Raw genomic sequence first — 21,607 nt, forward strand, 5'->3', positions numbered from 1 at the left:
TTGCGACATATGCACAGATTTTATTAAGTAAACGACAGGCCCTTGCATTAGGTCTCCGGTCACGAGAAAATAAGAACTGGTTATGGGATAGTGTCTACATTGAATCTAATTTTACCTTACCCCAATCGAGAAGTGAAATGCTGTAAACTTTGACAACCTCAGCAACCATACAAAAAAATCGGTCAAAGACGGGAATTGAACCCGGACCCTCCACACTTAGCACATCTAGACTGACGCGCTAACCATCTGGACTATTTACCAGATGAGGAACGACGCGACCAAAGGCAATCATAATCCACGTTTCATGCTATGCGGATGTGACAAGTGGAAGGGTAACAGGGATAGCAATGAGTGATACGAGTGGAATAAGCACCATGCATATTTGTGTCCTTTTCCGTTATCAAGCTAAATGGAATCGGGAAGATTGTGTGGGTTAAAGTTATACTGCTGTACGGAATTCATATACTTGTTCTAGGAGGAGCCAACAAGATTCGTTTGGATGTATTGATTGAAACCAAATAAACCAACTTAATACAATGAGCCGTATTAACAAGTATGACATTCTCTGATCGGTTTGAATGCGAGAGTTGATACAAAATGCTTAATACAAAGAATGTCACACAATATTGTTTTGGGTGTACCACACATCAGCATAAATCTCAGAACTTTCAAACGATAAACGACCATTAATCATGTCACGAGTGCACCTTCCGTCAATTCCACATCTAAATTTCATGAACGCGTCCAAATTAATGATTCAGTCAGTCATCGACCTACGGTCGCCACAAAAAATGCTCCGAGGCGTCCTCACCGAACTCAACGAAAATAAGAGAAATCGCGTAGATGGCGTGGCCAATTAAACCACGTGGAGGTTTTCGGCGGTTTGGCAAACGCTGATTCCTCTCAGCGACAGTGTGTGCCACTTGGCGATCACGATCGGAAATGAGACCAACGTGTTGACGGTTGGCCTCCTTCCAGCAACGGATGCCGGGAATCTTTCGTCCCAACGATGCCGGTGTGACGCAGTTGCCAGAGTCAAACGTAGTGGGTTGCATAAAGGACAATTAATTACACATAATGCACGGGAAACAACGAGCACGCGGAGCGCATTGCCTGGAAAATTTCTTTGAGAAACGCACTAAACTGATCCTAACGCACATACTACGTTTGTTAAGCAAACTTTGTTAAACAAACTGCTTAACAAAAAGAAAAATAATTAAATTAGGAAAATCTAGCACGTTGCTTAACTTACACTTTAACAAGAAATGAACCACGCACAAAAAAATGGCGCGACACTTCTGCTTCAGTTGGCGGTTAATTGAAGCCGTTACCCTCAGATTAAGGACGGTAACCTCGGCCGAAGAGGAATTCGGCAATTCCCGCGAACTTCATTGAAATAGTTCGGAAGTCTGGAAGCTTACGCTGAGGCGTTCGCTAATGTTTCGGGTTCCGCCGCGATCTTTTCTCTGTCAACATCTTCGTCGGATTTTAGTTGAACTTGACCTTCAGAGCTGTTGGCTGAGTACTTTAGTGACACAGGTGCTTAATGACACTGCAAAATTTGTGATAACCCTCAAAATAGAATAATCCATAATAGGAACGCATGCACCAGTTGTGGCACTATTCTTAATTTTGTTTCCTTATTTGGCAAATCCCATTGGTTTCTTATGGGATTGGCCAAATTGGGACCACCACAACTGGTGCCACAACTGGTGCAAAGGACGTCAAAAATTAAGCAAAATCAATTTTTACAATTATGCTTTGCTTGTTTTGGAGGAGATCAAAGGTGTTATCGTATCATATCAATATGCTTTATCGATATCAACTTGGTTTGCAGTGATTTGATTGGCTATTTGGCATATAAAGCACTAGCGACAACTGGTGCTATAGCCACAACTGGTACATCTAGCCTAAAAGTCTGAGATCATTCGCAATTAGCTTCATAATAATGATTTTTTATCTCACCAATGAAGCGAAGGCTACAAGTTACGACTTAAAAAGGGAGTAACTCCAAAACAGGCCCTACGTTTTTTTTAATTCCGCCCAGAGATGCAGTATAGCCCCAGAATTCAGCTCCTGGTATTAGTTTCGATGGAGATCTTTTTTGTTAATAACGGTCAGAGGAGCACCGAGGCGATGAAACTAGTAATCAGATTCTGCTTGAAGTAGCTTGAAGTCGCTGAACATAGCTAGCCGATGGAAAGCAATGTGTTCGACGTGGAAAATGCTCTGCCAGTTGACTCTCCGTCAGCTTCTCGATGTACCCGCTGCGTTCGTAGTTTCAAATCTTCTGCTTCAACTCTACTGTCTACAAATGGAAACTGTGGTGTCCTGTGGAGTCCATCACTGCTTGAGCTGCTGTACAACAATGCCCGAACACAATCCAACTTAGACGGATTCTGGTAGCGAGTGATTTGCTGTCTTCTCCTTCTCTGCTATCTAGTGCATGACCCAATCGACAGTTATCCATTCCTTGACAGTTAATTTTTGATCTAGCATAAGCCCTAAATATTTAGCTTCGCCAGATCAATTAATTAAAACCCCATTCATAGTGACAATATGTCTGCTAGAATATTCAAATAAAAACCTCTCGATTATGTGGAAAAATTATAAGCTGAGTTTTAGAAGCATTCGGGGAAGTTTTCCGACAATCACTTTTTCGTCTATGCTGCGCTGCTGTATAATAAACTGTTATATTAACTGTATTAAATTGCACGACGACACACCACATCGTCCCCGACGCCAAATGACCGGATGAGCTGCTGAAATTCCTTGATTATGATGATTCCCTGATTCCCGAATCCTAATCCCCGTCCATCCTTAAACATTGTAAACCTAACCTCGAGTCACCACGAGTACGTTGGCTTATTTCCCTCTCTTACTAATTTAATAATAAGATTATGTCGATTGTACATATCTCAAAGAAACGTGGCTCCGTAAAGTGTTATACACGCCTGAGCCTACCAAATAAACGAAATTGGAACTGTATTAAATATTAAGTGAGTTACACTATGATTTTGAATATTATGAGTCCAAACACTTCAGGTTTACTTTGTCTATTAGAAATGAAATGCTTTTTCGAATATATTACCGTTACATATAGGGTAACGGTACCATGAGTGTAGGTATTATTATTATTATTATTCCTTTCTTTATTTGGTAGGCACTCTGTATTACTTAACCGCTACTGTGCCGAGATCTACTGTGGTATTCTGCTGCCAGAATCCACACAGAATCTATTTTTAGATTTTCCATTATTCATTGTTGTGGTCGTTGCTGGTCCATCTCAACGTGAGTCCATTGTGTTCATTTGTCCGTGTCGTAAATCCAATGATCGTTGCATTGTTCGGTTGCCATTTATTCGGGTAACATCCGAGAAGAACAAGTTGTCAGTCGTCAACAGGCAGCCGTGAGGATAAGGCGCGTACCCCAAACGCCACTGTATGGGCTGCAAATCCGGCGACTGACGAGGGTTTGGTGGAGGGGCTGGGAATCGAAACCATGACCATCCGCTTGTAAGGCGAACGTGTAGCCAACTACGCAACGGGACTCTCTAGAGTGTAGGTATTAGTAGATACACAAGAGATTTTTTTAATATCGATAATTATGGGAAATTTACAGTTATAATAAATTTTACTCAACAGACACACTAATAAATTTGCTAACAAAACTTAGATTGAAGTTATTCAACATTAACAACTTTCAAACATTGCTTGCGCTACTAATTGGCACACTGTTCCTTTAGGGGTGGTGAGAATTAATTTTGTTTTCCATAGTGGTGCTATCCATTGATTTCTTATGAGACTCGCTACTTTTGGTACAGTTGCAACGGTATGGATGCAAAGAAGTCAATTTTATTAAGAAAAAACCCTGATTAATCCACCTAGCGGTGTTAATGCCTTTCTTGTGCAAAAAAATACTAAAAAATATGAGTAAGTGTTTTTAGCGTGTTTTGCGCAGAATAGTATTTTGGCCATAACTTCTGATCCCATGGTCCAATCTGGCCAATTTTCAATAGCAAACAATGGGACAGGATTCTCAGTCGAATGGACTTGTTGCGAGTAATTCGGCCAATGCTAAGTTCCAAAAAATGTGTCTACAAAATTTTGTACACATACACACATACACACACATACATACCTACAAACAAACAGACATCACCCCAATTCGTCGAGCTAAGTCGATTGGTATATAACACTATGGGTCTCCGAGCCTTCTATCAAAAGTTTGGTTTTCGAGTGATCATATAGCCTTTACGTTTACTTAGTATAAGAGAAAGGCAAAAATCATTATTTTCAATAGTTTTTCAAGCGAAATCTTAGGATAAGCACGATGCATCGACTGAGCCCATCATGAAGTGTATAATTATGAAAACATCTCATCTGCTGCTACCTCTACTAAGGTTACGGTTACCCTATTCTGAAGTAGTTGAAGTATGTCTTTTAAGGTGCCAATGAAAATGATATTTTCGAATTTCAAAAAATGACATTGCTCACAAGTTTCATTAGGGGTCATCCACAAAGTACGTCACGCTCTTAGGGGGGAGGGGGGGTTCCGAGCAGCGTGACGACTCATACAAAAATTTTAGAGGTTTAATAAAAAAAGTGTGACGAAGGGGGGAGGGGGGGTCAAAAATCGCCGATTTTTGCGTGACGTACTTTATGGATCTTCCCTTACCGAAAAATATGACCCCATGCAAAATTTGAGCTCAATCGGACATGATTTAGGGGTGTCTAAAATTCTCCAAAGTTTTGAAATTTTTACCCATGAATTTTTTTCCAAGGGAGGGCTAAACGAAAAATCGAATTTTTGTTTTTGATGATTTTGAGCTCTGATGTCACCTCGAAAACATTTTTTTTTTAAACGTTTCATGCATTTTTAAGTCATCTGGCATCAAAAACAAAAATTCGATTTTCGACTCCCTTGGGAAAATTTTCATGGGTAAAAATTTCAAAACTTTAACGAATTTTAGGCACCCCTAAATCATGTCCGATTGGCTCATATTTTGCATGGGGTCATATTTTGGGGTAATGAAACTTGCAATGTCGTTTTTTGAAATTCGATGACAATTTTTTTTCCCATACATTCCATTGGCACCCTAATGTCTTTGCTTCTTTTTTGTAATCATTATCCCCTACTGAAAAGGCACATCACATTTGCAACAACACAGCTTCATAAGGATTTAGGATGCGGTTTGATTGAAAAACTGTTTACTATTTTTTTCTACGAAAGTTTAATCCACTGATTGTCCAAACCAGGGCACGAAAAAAGTTGCGTTTGGCCGAACGCCATAACTGTAGATAACATTCCGCAAAGGAGTTTCCTTTCACGGAGTTTTACGTCCATTGCAAGCGCGGTTTATTATTCAAGGACTATCAGTTGGCATGCCACGTGTTCTAGTCTTCCATAAAGGAAATATATGCTCACCGATAAACTTACGTTGGTGAATAATTCTGTGTGATATGTAAGTATGTATAGTCTTCATCTCAAGATACAATGCCGGTTTCTATTACCTTCGCAATTCAATCTAGAAAACTTCAACGAAAACAATAACTTTGAATGGCTGTTAGACTGCTGTTTCGTGTTTTTTTTTTGTAATTAGATTAAAAGGAAGCATGCGGTTGATATGATGAAAAGAATTAATGTTAGTTATTTCAACGCTGAAATCTTCCGCGAAGGACCGGCTATCTTGTCATGAATCATCTTCCACTCATTGCCTAAGTTCTTCTCCGTCACTTTCCGGCAGTAGGTAATGTAGGCCACTCGTGGTAGAATAGGGCACCGAGTCAGTGGTATGTAACCAGAAGCCTTATCGTATCTGTGAAGCATCTCATGCACAACAGCAGGGTGTCATTCCAGAACAATGCGTGTATTCAGCAGTTTTTCTCCCAATTCAGAAGGATCTCGGTGGCACTCTTGTTATGGCTCATGCGCACTTCGGATGGCTCTCCTACTCCTGGTTTGCCCATCTGGCCCAATATCAGATCCTGAATAGGCAGATAATTTTCTCACTGCATCCATTTTCCATCCTCAGTGAACCGCGAGACGTCAACCGAGAAGTAGTGTCAGGCTCTTGAAGGCTGGCCATTTCTGTCGCCGAATAGTGTTATATAGTGCTTCACAGTGTAAGCTACCATTCGATGTCAGAGGACTAGCATCTCCTATTCTGTGTGACGGATACGGCTTCTGCTGGTGGATTTTTGGTGCTTTTTTCCGGCTTTCGGGATGGTCGATTTAGCGTTTGGTAGGGGATAAATTGTGCGGCTTCTGACCTATGGTAATTGGGAGGTGTTCAATCCCGATAACCCATTTCCACGTGTGAGTGAACTACAGCGCTCGGATGCTGGGGGGAAACCTTTGAGTTTGGAATGTTTTGGAGTGAATTCAGGATCGATTCTCGCAAAATTCGGGTGATAAAAAGGTGGTCATAATAATAATAGTTCTGCATTTATGTACATAACCCCAGTCTGCACAATTCGAAAATTTGTTGTCAGTTTGGTAGCAGCGCCACCAGATGTACAAGGTGTGATTATGGAATGAGAGTTATATGCATCCCGTTGGATTATTTGTTTGCTCCAGTGCACCAGCAGCAGATGAAATAGTGAAAATCGATTCGACCGTATGTTGATCCTTGGCCACTGAACAAACACGATACCGAGTATCGCTAATTTCACGAGGCTTTAAATGTAATCCTAGTCTCGGCTGGTCTGATGCAGTAGAATGCGTATCTTGGTGATGGATCGTAAAGTGGAACAGTGTTATTAGCACTCATCGTCGGAAAGCTGTAAATGTGATTGATTATAGATAGCAGCCGCGAACGAGGGATAAATTATTAATCTTTTGGTACCAGACCGTGTGGCGACCGTGCTTTCAAAGTGTATTACATAGCGCAGTGTAACTGAGCATAGTGTTGATGTGGTGCAAGAGCGACCGAGAACTGCTTCTGGATGCTGTTTTATGGGCCACTGTCCCAGTTTGACATCGCCGGATAGCGCGGTGTGATGGTTATTTAATAGATGGGAGCTCTCTAATAAACGGCAGTGGCTAACCGAGCAGCAGGTACGAGGTAATTTATTATTTAGTAGCTTGGATTTAGTATGTTGTGAGGCCTTGAAATATATTCAAATCGCCAATATAATTGATATTCTGAGAAAAAGTAAAGAAATCATTCGGATTTTGATGATGAGAAGCAGAGATAAAGTGTTATTAAAGAAATTTGCTTGAAGAGATGTAGCATTTTTTTATTTTTACTGATGTATTTCGACTGGATAAGTTGTTTCTTGAATGTTTGACAACAATTAGTTTTGTTTTGTGCAACAACTTCTGCTTTTATGTTTGTGTTTCTCAAGGCTGTACTAAAAGGATGTAGTGTTGTCTTGGTGATTTAATTGAATAACCAATTTACCAAAATTGTATTTCCGATATTCAAAAGCACACTGTAAGTCCGAGAGTAAATATAAGGACTGTTAAGTTTATGTATGAAGAGGACACTTAGTATCGACGATATTCTTTTTAAAAACAAATAAATTTAATCTCTTTTTAGTAGAATGCATTCAACCGTCTAAGACAAGTTTAGGACTTTCCATGTTATTCCACTACGTTTTGTTATCTTTACAGATACGTATTTCGACCTCAACTGTGAGGTCGTCTTCAGTGTCTCGTACTTGACTCGACAAAGTCGAGAAAAATACTAAACTCGTCTTAGACGGTTGGATATTCTTTTTTGTTATAATCCTATTTGAAATTGCTTTTTTTTGCGATTATTAGGGAAGGTGGTTCGGTTGTGGGCATCCCCACGTATCTTTTGACAGAAAGCAGATGCTATTATTCTGACATCTGTCATTCATTTGCTATCGAAACACGATGTTTTGTGCAGACTACCGAACTAGATAGACACCTCTACCTCGAACTATGAACAATTTTTTTTCTACATAAAAATCCAAACGAAAATTTTGTTTGACCTTTTTTAAAGTGTCATAAAATGGTGTGATTGAATTAAAAAAGTGAGTTCTAATGCGCATTCATACGGTAAATTTAGTCTATTTTGTGATTCAATACCGATTGCCATCAAAACTTCAGCTCGAACATTGTTTCATCACTTTCCTGAAACGCTGCTAAATTCGGTTGTGTGCACCCTCTTTTTTATTGACAAATCGTTCAATATCACTGAGTTTATCAACAAACTTATTTTTATGCTATTTTTATGCATTTTCTTCGAATTATTCAGTCATAATTTATTGTAATAAAAAGTTTTATTATTTATTTGTTTTCTTTTTTAATTTTATTTTTTTATTTTGGCGCATCTAACCATTGTATATGCGCTTTTTGGAACTAAGCGATGACCGATTTACGCGCAACAAGTTGCATTCTACAGGGAATTGAGTCTTATTGTTTGCCATTTAAAATTGGATATTTTGGACATTGCCTTCCGAAGTTGTTGACAAATTATCATTTATTTTCATTGGGACCCCTCATTGAAAAAAAGCGAAATTTTAAAAAAATATTTTTTTGCCTGCGATGTATATAAATGAATGCAATATATGTAAATTGATGGAAAAAGTTAAATCCAACTTCCCGAAGTGCTATTTTTGACCTTTCTTAAGTGATTGTTTTCGTTACCCATGCATTGAAATAAAAAGGCATCATCATCATGAATTATTCTAGGTTTTTATTGTTTCATGACAATTAAAACTAATAAAATACTCTTTTTCTTTGAAACTGGGTGGATTTCATTTGTTATTCTTCACTATAGCCGGATTTTCAAGGGTGCCCACAACCGAACCACAAAACTAAAATGTCCAAAAATTCCAAATTTGCGAAATTGACAAAATGTGTCAAATCTATGAAATCAAACCAATTTCTTTTCTAGCAGTAAGGTTGTATGTCTAGCTTTCCATTGGTATAAAAATGTGAACATAATACCAACTAGAACCAAAGTTATGGACAAAATTCAAAAGGGTGCCCACAACCGAACCTCCTCCCCTAATCTGACTTCTATAGAAATAAAAGCCAATTATTGAAAACAGAAATCAAATTATGAAAATGATAAGTTTTACAATAATTTCAAATCAGTAATTATTTAAAAGCTTTGCAATTCGCCTATAAAATATGTTATTGTAGTTTTTTTTGTTTATTCGAAATTCTAGAAGCTTTATCCAAACGTGCCTTTTTGTTGAGTTCAACCTATGTATGCTGCGATAAAAATGGCAGTTGAATGGAAACCGTTGTCATGTTGGATATAGGCTAAAGTACGTACACTAATTACGTAACAGTTTTTAGAGAGTTTCTTCATCTTCTCCCTCCCTATAATTAAAGATTTTTTATCAAACAATTTTTTTTTCTCATTAGTAGCGTGCAAAAAATTCATCCTGAGCATGCCTCTTGCATCGAAAATGATTAAGCATTGAATCAAATCACGCATGCAAACCACTCAGAGAATGTTACATTTGTTATGCCAGCTATATGTTGTTTTATTTGCTTACACTCAATACATCTAATCAACTCTCGCTGGTTCCTCAACCAACAAGTATATGCGTCGTGTACAGCCATATAACTTTGACGACTAACACATTCTTCACGATTCCGTTCTGCTTGGTGACGGAAAAGGGCACAATAAGCATGGTGCTAATTCTACGAACATCATCCATTGCTATCTCAGTTACTCATCTACTTGAGATTGTTTGATAATTATCACATTCACATAACATATAACGTGGCATTCCACGTTTACATACTGAAACTGAAGTACTAGAGTGAAAGTGTGCTTATTTGAAGTAATCATTTGAAATGTTTTCGTCGTTTTTCGCAAAAACAGACTTTTTTTGCAAAACTCATCGGCGTCCTTCGTCACGCAGACGAAGTCTTCAACGCCGAAAGCCGACAGTCCCACCACCATCACCACTGATCGTGCGCCTCCACCAACACAGGTGCTGTTGTCCCGACATCCGCAGCTGTAGCTTCGATCGCGGCATGGGCAAGAGGCAAGGTCGGAGAAACCGAAAATTTCCACATTTTGAAGAAACATCTAACATTTTGGGGAGTCAAAACGCCCTAGTGGCAATAGCCTACAAAGTACTTGCGTCTCCACGGACTATCCATACTAGAATGCTGATTCGCCGACGCGTGGTAGGGGAAGAGGCCCCAAAACGCCCCCCCGAGGCAAAACGCCTTTTGAGGTTTCCCTCATATTTACCGTCATTAAGATGGCCGTAACAAAACTAGATTTAAAATTATGTAGGGGAAGAGGCCCCAAACCCAATTTTGAAGAAACATCTAACATTTTGGCGAGGCAAAACGTCCTAGTGACAATAACCTACAAAGTACTTGCGTCTCCACGGACTATCCATACTAGAATGCTAATTCGCCGACGCGTGGTACTTTGTTCCCTAGGAGCTGCCAGCTAAAAGGCGTTTTGCCTCATGAGTTTTCCGACAACAGAATATCACCACTTTTTTGAAATGTGAATATTATCAATATGATTGAGATTTTTAACAATTTTTGAATGGCATCAACTAGCTAAGGACTGTTCATTAAAGTAAGTGGACACCTTTTTATGAATGGTTTAAGGTTAAAACTTAACGAAAAATTGGTAATTTTCGCTCTGTGTGTAAAGAAATTGCTTACTTTTGCAGCACACCTGAACAATTTAGAAAAACCTTAGAAATTCCGAACGATAGGTCGGATCAGTTTATCAAGTCGCAGATTAATTCTGCCAAATTGGTACAGTGCATTTTGATGGACGACGAGATATACGTCAAATTGGACACCAGTACACTTCCAGGGCCACATTTTTTCAACGCTGAACAGAGGACAGATGTGCCTGATGACGTATGATATATCCGAACCGAAAAAAATTGGGAAATGTTTTGGTATGGCAAGCAATTTGCTAATGTGACTCCGTATTTCACAAACAACGGTGAAAATTGAAGAAAATAATGTATCAAAAACGACTTCTAACCATCTACCGAAAGCATGCGGATCCTCTATTGTTCTGGCCGGATCTGGCATCGGCTCACTACGTTTCTGCTACGTTGGAGATGCTGAAGAAGGAAAAAGTCGATCTTGTCGAAAAATGCCTGAATACACCACCTGCCCTGAACTGCGTCCTATCGAAAATACAGGGCAATAATTACGCGGCATCTTAAGGTAGATGGGAGAGAAGCAAGCTCTGATGACTGCTTCAAGAAAATTTGGTCTGCCGCTTGTTGATTGTCATTTATATAACGCAACCTTATGAATTTGTTCCAAAATAAACATGTTCCTTTGAAAAACCGGTGTCCACTTTCTTTAATGAACAGTCCTTATCTTGTTTAACTGATGCATAATGTAAAAATACCCATGAATAGCGTTACAAATAAGACAATAGAGCAGTGTTTGCTTAGCTAGGGCATATTCCCCCTTCCCTAGGTCAGGCGAAACAAGTTTCAAAATAGTGTATGGGAAGGATGGAAAAACCGAAAATTTCCACATTATGAAGAAACATCTAACATTTTGGCGAGGCAAAACGCCCTAGTGGCACTAACCTACAATGTACTTGCGTCTCCACGCACTATCCATACCAGAATGCTGATTCGCCGACGCATGGTGCTTTGTTCCCTAGGAGCTGCCAACTAAAAGGCGTTTTGCCTCATGAGTTTTCCGGCAACAGAATATCACCACTTTTTTGAAATGTGAATATTATCAATATGATTTAGATTTTTGACAATTTTTGAATGGCATCAACTAGCTATCTTGTTTAACTGATGCATAATGTAAAAATACCCATGAATAGCTTTACAAATAAGACAATAGAGCAGTGTTTGCTTAGCTAGGGCATATTGACCCCCCCCCCCCTTCCCCTATGTTTGATCTCTCTCTCGGTGTAACTCCTTTCTTTCCCTCTTTTGATAATTTGAACCACGTCTGTTTTTGATAATCCGTTTTCCCTGTTGTTTGTTAATTAGTTTTGTGTTTTTGTTTCCCCTGTGATAACACATTCAAAGTCGGCTCTGGACTGTCAATCTTCAGTTGAATATTAGTCATTGAATATTTATGCACATTCTACAAATTGATAAATTATCTGAAATCTGAACAGGTTTTGAATGAGTAAAGTAATTTATCATATAGAACTGAATCCCCAAATTTACCTTTCTGCGATAGGGCCTATTCGCCAGCACACAGAGGGACTTGCCGACGCGAGGCCTACGCCTGTCCCAGCCTTGACGAGGACCCCTTCCGTCCTCGGGCTCGGAACCCGCCCGGTTGACCGACGCCGCGGAAGCGACGATACCATGTTGTTCTTCGCGCGGCCACTTGTTCGATAAAAGGATCGAGTTCGACCACAGAGCATGACCACCGGTATGACCCATGAAGCCGACTCCGATCCCTTGGACCACCTCTTATTTGCGCCTGAACTAGCCATCCTTGAGTCCACGCGCCACCTTCTGTGTAGCTCCGAGACGATTTGGGCGATAGCCGATAAAACGGCATTCCAGCCAACTTCGTCTTTACACATCCTCCGAACTAGGTTGTCCGGGGTAGTGTCCAGACCACATGTGGCAAGCATGTGGTCACGCATTGCGCGAAAACGTGAGCACACGAACAACACGTGTTCCGCCGTTTCCTCTAAACCTGCGCACACCAAACCCTCGGGAGAAGCCGAGCAAGCCAGCTGCTTTACCTGCACTTTGATTTTGCAGCACGCTTAAACGCCGGGCACATTGAACCCCCCATGGGTGCTTGCTGTTCACAGCTTTGCTGGAACAAATCAAACAATTGGGAGGGTTCGTACAGCATTATGCCTTATGTCCCTCCAATCCGCAGCGTCGGCAGAGATTGCTTCTGTCAGGGCCTTTGCAGTCCCATTGCTTGTGCCCCGGTTCCAGGCACTTGAAGCAAACTGCGGGTTGCTCGTATATGCGCACAGAACACATCGACCATCCCACCTTGACGCTCCCTAACTTGACTACCTTGGAGGCGTCCGCTGCAGATAGCCGAACCAATGCTACCTGCGTCCCTGCCGGGCCTTTCCGTAGCCGAACGGCTGCGGTAGGCGTCTCCACTTCACACTGTCGCCGCAGTGCCGTGACGAGCTCTTCGACTTCAGTGATCTCGTCCAGGTCTTTAACCCTTAGATTCACCTCCGTCGTGAGTGCCCTCACCTTGACCGTCTCGCCTAGGACCTCCTCCGCCAACTTCTTGTAGGCGGCGCCCTTTTGCGAGACGCCCCGCTTCAGCTCGAGTATCATCTCGCCCATCCGGGTACGTCTTATTCGACGTACGTCGGCGCCGAGTTCACCGAGCTTGACGTCACTCCTCATCGCCTTCAAAACATCCGAGTACTTAGCCTCGCCCGCCGTGATGACTAGAGCATCGCCCCTGGAGCGATTGGCGCCTACCCTAGACTTCTTGCTACCCTCATTCGCCTGGGCCTTCTTTTCGGCCCTTGACGTCTTCGGTTTCCTCTTGTTCTTGACCAGGGTCCAGGAGGCGTCATTCCCCTCTATTTCCCTGGTCTGGTGCGGCTGAGAACTTTCAGCCTGCCGTAACCCCTTACCACCGTCTTTCCTGAGTGGACGGACCTTTCCAGGTCTTTCCTCCCCCGGTTTTGGAGGTACCTGACCGGGGTTCAGCTTCCCAGACCCACTACCCTTGTTCGGGGTAGTAACCCTCCGCGTTTTGGAGCGGCCCCCAGGGAGCTCATCCCCTGGAGACTGTCTCCCCCGATTTTGTGTCTGCTCCGTTGGAGCAGTCACCCCCGACGTACCCGCAAATACTTGAGCCTCAGTCTGGGTAGACTTTGGCACCACCGTCTTAGCTGGCACGCCTTCGGTCGATTCGACCTTGCCCGAGTCCGCGAATCCTTGGGCCTCAGTCTGGGTAGACCTCGACTCCACCGATTTCACGGGTTTACACTTGGCCGTCCCGACCGCCCTCTCCAGCTTGGCGTCCAGCATCGACTTTCGAAGTTTCTGCAAGCTCCTCTTGAGGTCCTTGCTGATATTATGCTTCGATGACGCAAAGTCGATGATGGCGTCCAGCTGTTCCGTCGCCACCTCGAAGGCCGAAAGCCCATCGCGTTTGCGGTTCATCGCCTCCACAAGCATGGGCCATCAATAACCCCTACCGGCGTTTTTATAGCCGAGAGGAAGGTTGAGTGACCCACGCTGGCGCTGCGCACTGAGCTGCCGACTATTGCCTCTGGCCTCCTAGGCGGAGACCTGAACAACCCACCTCTTGCGAAGGGGTTGTCGCCTACACTACTACCACTAATTGAAGAATTGACTTGGTTTTCCATTTTGGTCCCACGAGTTGCTCGGGAAAAGAGGTCCACCACGCCAGAGCCCAGCATAACGCGGTAAGGGACAATTACTGTGGAGGGTGCCCAGTAGGGTGGTTCAAAAAATCGATTTTGCTCCACAGTGCTCATCTGATTCTTTACCATGTTCTGAGTGTCCTCTGAAAATTTGAGCTCATTTGAATTAAAACTGGTTTAGCACAAGCCGTTGCAAGTTTGCATGCAAATTAGTATGGGGAAATTAATTTTTTCATTAAACTGTTAATGACGCTTCCCCATCAAGAGTATGTTAAAAGAAAACCTACATAGCTAAAAGGAATACTCAACAGCTTTCACTCAGTGAAAACCGCGTCTTAATTAATCGTTCCAATAATTAGTAATCGAATTTAATCTATACCGTGGTTTTCTGGAGCTAATTACATAACTCATCAACAGGCAACATTGCTGCTCGTGGCGCGAAAGATAGCACACAAAAATTCAGGCTACTATGTTGCACTGCACATTTCAGTGATGCCCTCAAAGAAGTTTAACGATCATGACTAAAGATTCGCAACCTGTCTTAAAATCGATTACTAATTATTGGGGCGATTAATCAACATGCGGTTTTCGTTGAGTGAAAGCTGTTGAGTATTCCTTTTAGCTATGTAGGTTTTCTTTTAACCTGCGCTTAATGGGGAAACGTCATTAACAGTATAATGGAAAAATAAATTTCATCATACTAATTTGCATGCAAACTTGAAACGGCTTGTGCTAAATCAGTTTTAATCCAAATGAGCTCAAATTTTCAGAGGACACTCAGAACATGGTAAAGAATCAGATGAGCACTGTGGAGCAAAATCGATTTTTTGAACCACCCTAGTGCCCAGGTACCCCACAGGCTCCGTTAAAGGCCTAGCTTATTATTTCACCCCCCTGGCCATGCATCCCCTCGGCACGGGTCGCTTGACGCCTTGGGATTAGGGGTTAGGGACGATGGTCCTGGACTAACTCGCAGTGGCCATGGGGAGGGTTCGTCAAGCCCTTGGACAAAGTCCCTGCTGCCCCCACATTACTGTCTGTTCTCGTTCATTAGGTTGTATCACACAGTATTTATTCCTATATATCTTTTTCAGAAGTTAACCATATTTTTACTGCCGAGTCACACTATTCAAGCAACTTATTTACAAAATTCCGAAGCATTTATCGAAAGAGCGTTGTCTTCGATCATAACTTATTACATAATACAAGAATTTGTGCTTTTTGTTTCAGGGCAGAGCTCAACCAAAATGATCTATAGAATATGCAATGCCTTATCATTTTAATTCATTTCGATTTCATCCATTTATAACGATCAAGGTCGCGGTCAAGGTGTAAGGCTACCAAACATACAGCAAACATTAGTGAGAAGAAAATTAAGTGACTTCAAATCTATTCCCCATCAAACTTCATGTACAGGTTGATTCGTTCCGCAGTGCATTTTAACACATCTCGGTTCTTTGCAATTAACATGTTTTTTTCGAATTCTAAAGGTCAAGAGCCAGCCTCAAATTTTCTGCAAGGATGGGAACTTTATTGAGTGCTTCCACAAGATCGCTTAAACTTAATTTTCCATAATCTGAACGTTTACTAATATCTGTTCATTTCAAGATGAACTTAAAATTGTGAGCTGTGCTGAGCTGAATCAACTTGACTGCAGCAGCCAGCACAGCAGAGATGGGCAAAACGGATCACTTTGATGAACGGATCAGATCTGGATCATTCATTCTACGGATCCGGATCTTTCAACCGGATCGGATCCGTAGAACAAAATGCAAGGAGAATGCGAAATAATGAAGCGTTAGTCATTCATTCTCATACTTTTGAACCGTATTGAAAATATATTTACCCTTTCTTGTTTACAAGCGTATGGAATACAAACAATGAACTTTTTATTTTGTCATTCACTTACAAATGATCAAATAATTTGCTAAACTGGTGAACCGGATCTTTTAAAAAATGATCCACGAATCATTCACTCACTTCAGAGATCCGGATCTTTTTAACGGTTCCGGATCTGAATGCCCATCTCTACAGCACAGTAACAGCTACCGGAAGCTGATAACCCCACAGGAAATTTGGTAGCCGTCACGTGGTTACCACGTTTTCATTGGAAGCAAAGGAGAATAACAAGTGCAAAACTTTAGGAAATTATGTGGTCTCTTCGGATATCTTTGGTGTTTGCTGTTCAAAATTGGAGCTCTTTTAAACAATCTCAATTGGTGAGCACGTTCCAGCTCATTACTTTTCTTTCTTTCATTGCTTGACCAATCTATAAAAAATATGCACTAAATACTTACAGGGCATCGTTTGTTGCTATTGCCGCGGATATTGTGGGACTCCCAGGTATCCGGTTCACGCTTTAGTTAGCAACGGTGGCTCTTCTTGACCTTCTACTCCCTGAGTAGTTAGTATGAATAAGGGCGTCCTTGAGAAGTTTTGCTGTACCTGTTATGAACAACTAGTACATCCCTTTCCCTCCACAGCCTGAACAAACTTTTCTTGCTTCAGATGTGATTCCTATTTGTCGTACTAGCTGTCATAACAAGAAGGGCACCATTAAGGAGCATGAGATCTGTTAAAATTATTCATAGTACTACGAGTACGGTTGGGTGAGGGATAGAGGATGACGCACACACACACAATCTTATTATATGTGATAAATTAGTAAAACTCATTGAGGTCGTATGTTGAATCGCGATCCAATCCTTCGGAATAACCGAATATTTTGACATCCGAACATCCGCCTCTTCAAATTTTTTAAAGTGGTTATAGACTTCATATCAACACACTCTAAGATAGAGCTTATGCAGCACGGCCGTTGCAGGTAAACTAGAAACTTTCATAGCAATAGGCGATGTTGTTTCGATAAGTTCAAATTCTAACTATGTTTCAGATTCGTTTACTACACACAACCCCATTCTTCGAGTAGGTGTTTATAGTCAGTTCTCGGTATGTTTGGTAGAGTTTGCAAAATAGACAAACGATACACTACCGGCGGCATTTTTTTACGTGCACATGTGATGCTTGGTTGTCTTGTACAACATGTAATCATTTTTTTATGTTTGTCCCGAACAACACGTGAAATCATCTCTTCGATCGAATTGATACAAAGCATGGTCGTCCCGAACAACATGCAAACGTTTTTCATGCGTGGCCGTCCCGAACATCACGCGGATTCGTCAGAACATATTGGTAAGAACTCACAATGCCATTAAATTCACAATCAAGAAACTGAAAAAATACCAAGTGCATATGAATGTTGTATTTTTAAAACTATCTCGCTGTGTATCGAAGCTATTCCGCTCGAGAAAAAAGTAAATCAGCCCGTCGTTTCCAACCAACAACTCCAACCAACAGAACTATTTCGTTTACACTTGATATTCGTTCTATCACTTACTCAGTTACCAGTTCGCCTGTTTGTTTTGTTACCAATAGAGCAACAAAACCTGGCAGGATCGCCATTGTGGGAAACTATAATGCCACTTTCGGAGAGCACTGATACTTGACGCTAACGAGATGGCTACTGCTTTCGATGTCTGTCCACTGCGCGTGTCGGTTCGACTGATGAGAGGGTTGAGAAATCCGTTGGACCCAGCCTGCTACGATAGGCTTGGAACCGACCGGTGAATGACTGCCTGTTCATTCATCCATCAGTTGGGGGATAGGACCTCATGGCTTGCATTATATGCATTACACACACTGAGGACTATGATACTAAATTATGCCTACCACACAGCGTCCCTAAAAAAAGCCTAGAAAACAGCCTCAAAGTGAGCCCCATTCCAACATGGCGGAATCAAACGCAGGTGGAACTCAAAAACGTTCAACTTTTGTGGTTTCACATCAGGATGAACAAGAGTTTCCACCGCTTTCGGGGACATCTTAAATCCCAGATGCCCCAATTTTTGCGATTAAGATTACGATTACTGCAATGCGACTCATGCAAAGAAATAGCAAAAATTATAACTGTCAAATTGCACTGTCGCATCGCATCGCATCGCGTCTATTCTGGCCTCACCCTTAGGAGCAAGCCAGAGTGAAAGCGATGAATGATGCGACGCAACGCGACTCACGGAAAAGAATAATCAATATCAACAGGCTGTAAAACTGCTCTATTTTTATTTATTTTTATTTCCACATTCATTTAACAATCTCTGTTTCAAGTGAAGACATTCCACTAAAAAGCTCAAAATAATTTTCTTATCAATCTCTGTTTGATTTACAATTTAACTGTTTTACATAAGCTTTCATTAGTTCCCTTACATTCATGAAATTAAGTTTTTCATTTTGTCATTGATTCAATTTACTGCAATCAAATTACTCGAATCATCCCGTGGTTTTCAGCATAACATTTTCCATTTAGTTCCGCAACTACTGAATAAGTATCTAAGTTCTTCACGGTGAATTGCGCCGTCTAACTGGAAATAACCCAGAAGAAATATTTTAAGCTCTTTTTAGTGGAATGTATTCAATTATTTCGATATCTTTGCAGATACGTATTTCGAGTCAAGTACGGGACACTGAAGACGACCACACAGTTATGGTTGAAATGCGTATCTGCAAAGATATCGAAATAAGTGGTGGAATTAAATGGAGTTACTTAACTCGTCTTTGACGATTGGAAAAAAAAAACTGTCACATATCTTGGCTTGCGTATGCACAGCACATGTTTCGAAATGGACAAATTGATATGCAATTTGCGAAAAATAATTCACGTGTCTTGGAGGGTCTCGAACCCTCAACCTCCTACTATCTAGATAGGCGTGATCACCCCTACACAACGCAAATTGAATATCTTTCGGATGCTTGATTTGTCCAATCTCTATTACGATGTGAACTCTTTTACATAGAAATATTTCGTTTTCGTGATAATTGTTTTCTGTTTCTGCATAAAGCTATGTCCATTTAGAATCTGGAATCATTTATTGTATTGCAGCGGCACAGCGGCACGGAAAGTGACCGCTGCAAGAATTCTTTTACAGCGGTTTGTCTACCTAGGCTCCCACTTGCTTTGATATAAATTTAAGGATGTTTCGTGAAACTTTCGTGTTACTTTCCATAAAGCCCATAAAGATCCCGTTAAGTTTTGGCCAGATTTGGCGAGTTGCCACTACAGTCGGGAAGTCATCCAGTGGTACCCCGGTAATAACGAACATTTCATCGATAAAATCCACGCTACTGCTCACAGCTCCGGCCCATCGAGACATTTTGGGCAGTAATGAAGCGGAAGCTTAAGAAAAGTGGAAAAACAGCTCGGGACGCGACTCAGAAGACAAAAATGTGGAACAAATGTGTCAAGGAAGGGTTGCACACCTTTGATGAGAGGAAAAAAGAAGAAGGTGCAAATTTTCACTAGAAACAAGAAGAAATTATTTGTATCAATAATTTTCCCTTAAAGTACAGTGAATTACCCTTGTTTTGATGTATTAACCTTATTTGTACGTCAATCCGTTACCGAGATACAGATGATTTTATTATTTCGGATTCTAAATGGACATAGCTTTACAGATTAGAAAAATATTGCAGTGCATGACTTTCAATTTGTTAGGAGCTCTCCAGAAGCTCTGCATGCTCGTTTTGCAGGCGGCTTATCGTAGATTTCTTCTTTCTCCTCTCGCCGAGCTGGAATGCCGATAGAAGTTCTCCTGCGACAAACGTTTCGTTCATTTGTGTCAACTGTGTGGGGACGAAGTGACCAAAAACCTCTGCCGTTCGGCCGTCCGAGGGTTTGCAAGCATTGTAACCGCCTTATGATTCGTAAAAGAGCAAACAAAACAAAACAAACATGGGTTTCAATAGTTCTCAATTGCCTATGAACTCCTTGATCGACGTAGAACCGATCTAGTCTGGATTCCGAATTATGCGTTATATACGTAGGGCCGTGCGTTCTCGGCTTTAGTGTCTCCCACACTACAGCTAGCTGTAGCTGTCATATGGTTGCTTGTAGAGAAGGGCTCATATTGTAGCCTGTTGCATTACATTGACGGAGTACACGATTCAAGTATCCTCTGAATATCACGTGATCGGTTCTATGCCGGAGATAGTACTTAGGCAAGTGTGCCGTGAAAAAAACGTTCTCTCTCAGCCCCCCGGCACTGCCCCGCCCCGAAGGGGCGTATATACAGGCTAGAGTGGTGTTGTTAACCCGAAGAGACGTTATTCGGCTATCCAGGCTCTTTTCTACGTGGCTGAACTGTATTGAGGGCAATCGCTGTCCCCTTTCTCGTCAGTTCGAGCTCCCGAGTAGACGAAAATAGCTAAATAATATCAAATGTTGATAAGATAGCAAAATAAGATATGGACATGATTGATATAAGAGATAAAAGATCAGACGACAATATCAATATTTTGCACTTAAATATCATGAGGAGATCAAGTTATGCTATTTGTAAGAAGTGATCAATATTATGTGCCATTAGTTTGTTCTTATTCATAGCATATCTTGCAAATTTTTGATATTGTTGCCTTTAATCTCTTATATCAATCAAATCCATATCATGTTTTGTTATTCTGTTCATGGCTTCTGCCCGGGTGGTTTGTCAAACAAGATCGTGGTTGATTCGGTAGACTATTTGATTCAAACTCCAGGACAATTTGGAAATCCTACAACATCTCATATGCCAGGATTTGAGACACAAATCGAAGGCTAATACTCGGAGGACACGATTGGATTGATTCCGGGGCTTGGAACATCATAGAATTCTTTTTCTTTTCTTTTTTTTTCTTTTCATCATAGACATCATAGAAGTCGTGCAACGCCGCACAAGGGCGAACAAGGCACGATACAAACGGGCACGGAACAGACAAAACTCGATTTTCCGGAGGAAGAAGCGCCAGCAGGTAGATCGAGGCCGTGAAGAGACAAAGCAACTATTCAGTTTTATGGTTTGAAGAAACGTGCGTTCAGTTTATTCGTGTTCGTGATAGGGTTTATATTTATTGTGGCAAGGTTGTAGCTATGATTATCCATTAGAGATTATTGTTATCAATAGTCACTCCTTCGCCGTCGTCGGGCCGCATTTTTTCCAGGATCTTCGTGTGCGTCTGCTGCTTGATGATGATGTGGAGTCGTCTGTTTCTCCACCATCATGCTTTCGGTTTGGCAGCGGTGCCGATGTTATGTCGTCGATCACTGGTTGAGGGAAAGGAAGCTGTGGTTATTTGAAGTGAGATTCGTTGTCTGCTTGCTTGCAGTGCCACCGGAGTGCGAACGTAGCTGTGATGTGATCGTCGTTGTTTTCATGGTTACTGTTTGCCACGAAGAGGAAGCCGCTAGGTCATTCGTATTCGCAGTTTGTTTGGTATCTCGTTTCT

At 41.4% G+C, this 21,607-nt stretch overlaps 1 protein-coding gene across 1 annotated transcript in view; it reads left to right on the top strand.

Moving 5' to 3' along the window:
• The first annotated feature begins 6,059 nt into the window (after window positions 1-6,059).
• The window catches only part of LOC134219175 (potassium channel subfamily K member 10-like), a 350,538-nt gene continuing 334,990 nt past the window's right edge, over window positions 6,060-21,607 (top strand). Inside the window, exon 1 of the mRNA XM_062697880.1 lies at window positions 6,060-7,059. The gene's annotated coding sequence lies outside the window, so the exon portion shown is untranslated. The remainder of the gene's footprint in view (window positions 7,060-21,607) is intronic.

Source organism: Armigeres subalbatus, chromosome 3, assembly GCF_024139115.2.
Source record: "Armigeres subalbatus isolate Guangzhou_Male chromosome 3, GZ_Asu_2, whole genome shotgun sequence".
Taxonomy (NCBI): domain Eukaryota; kingdom Metazoa; phylum Arthropoda; class Insecta; order Diptera; family Culicidae; genus Armigeres; species Armigeres subalbatus.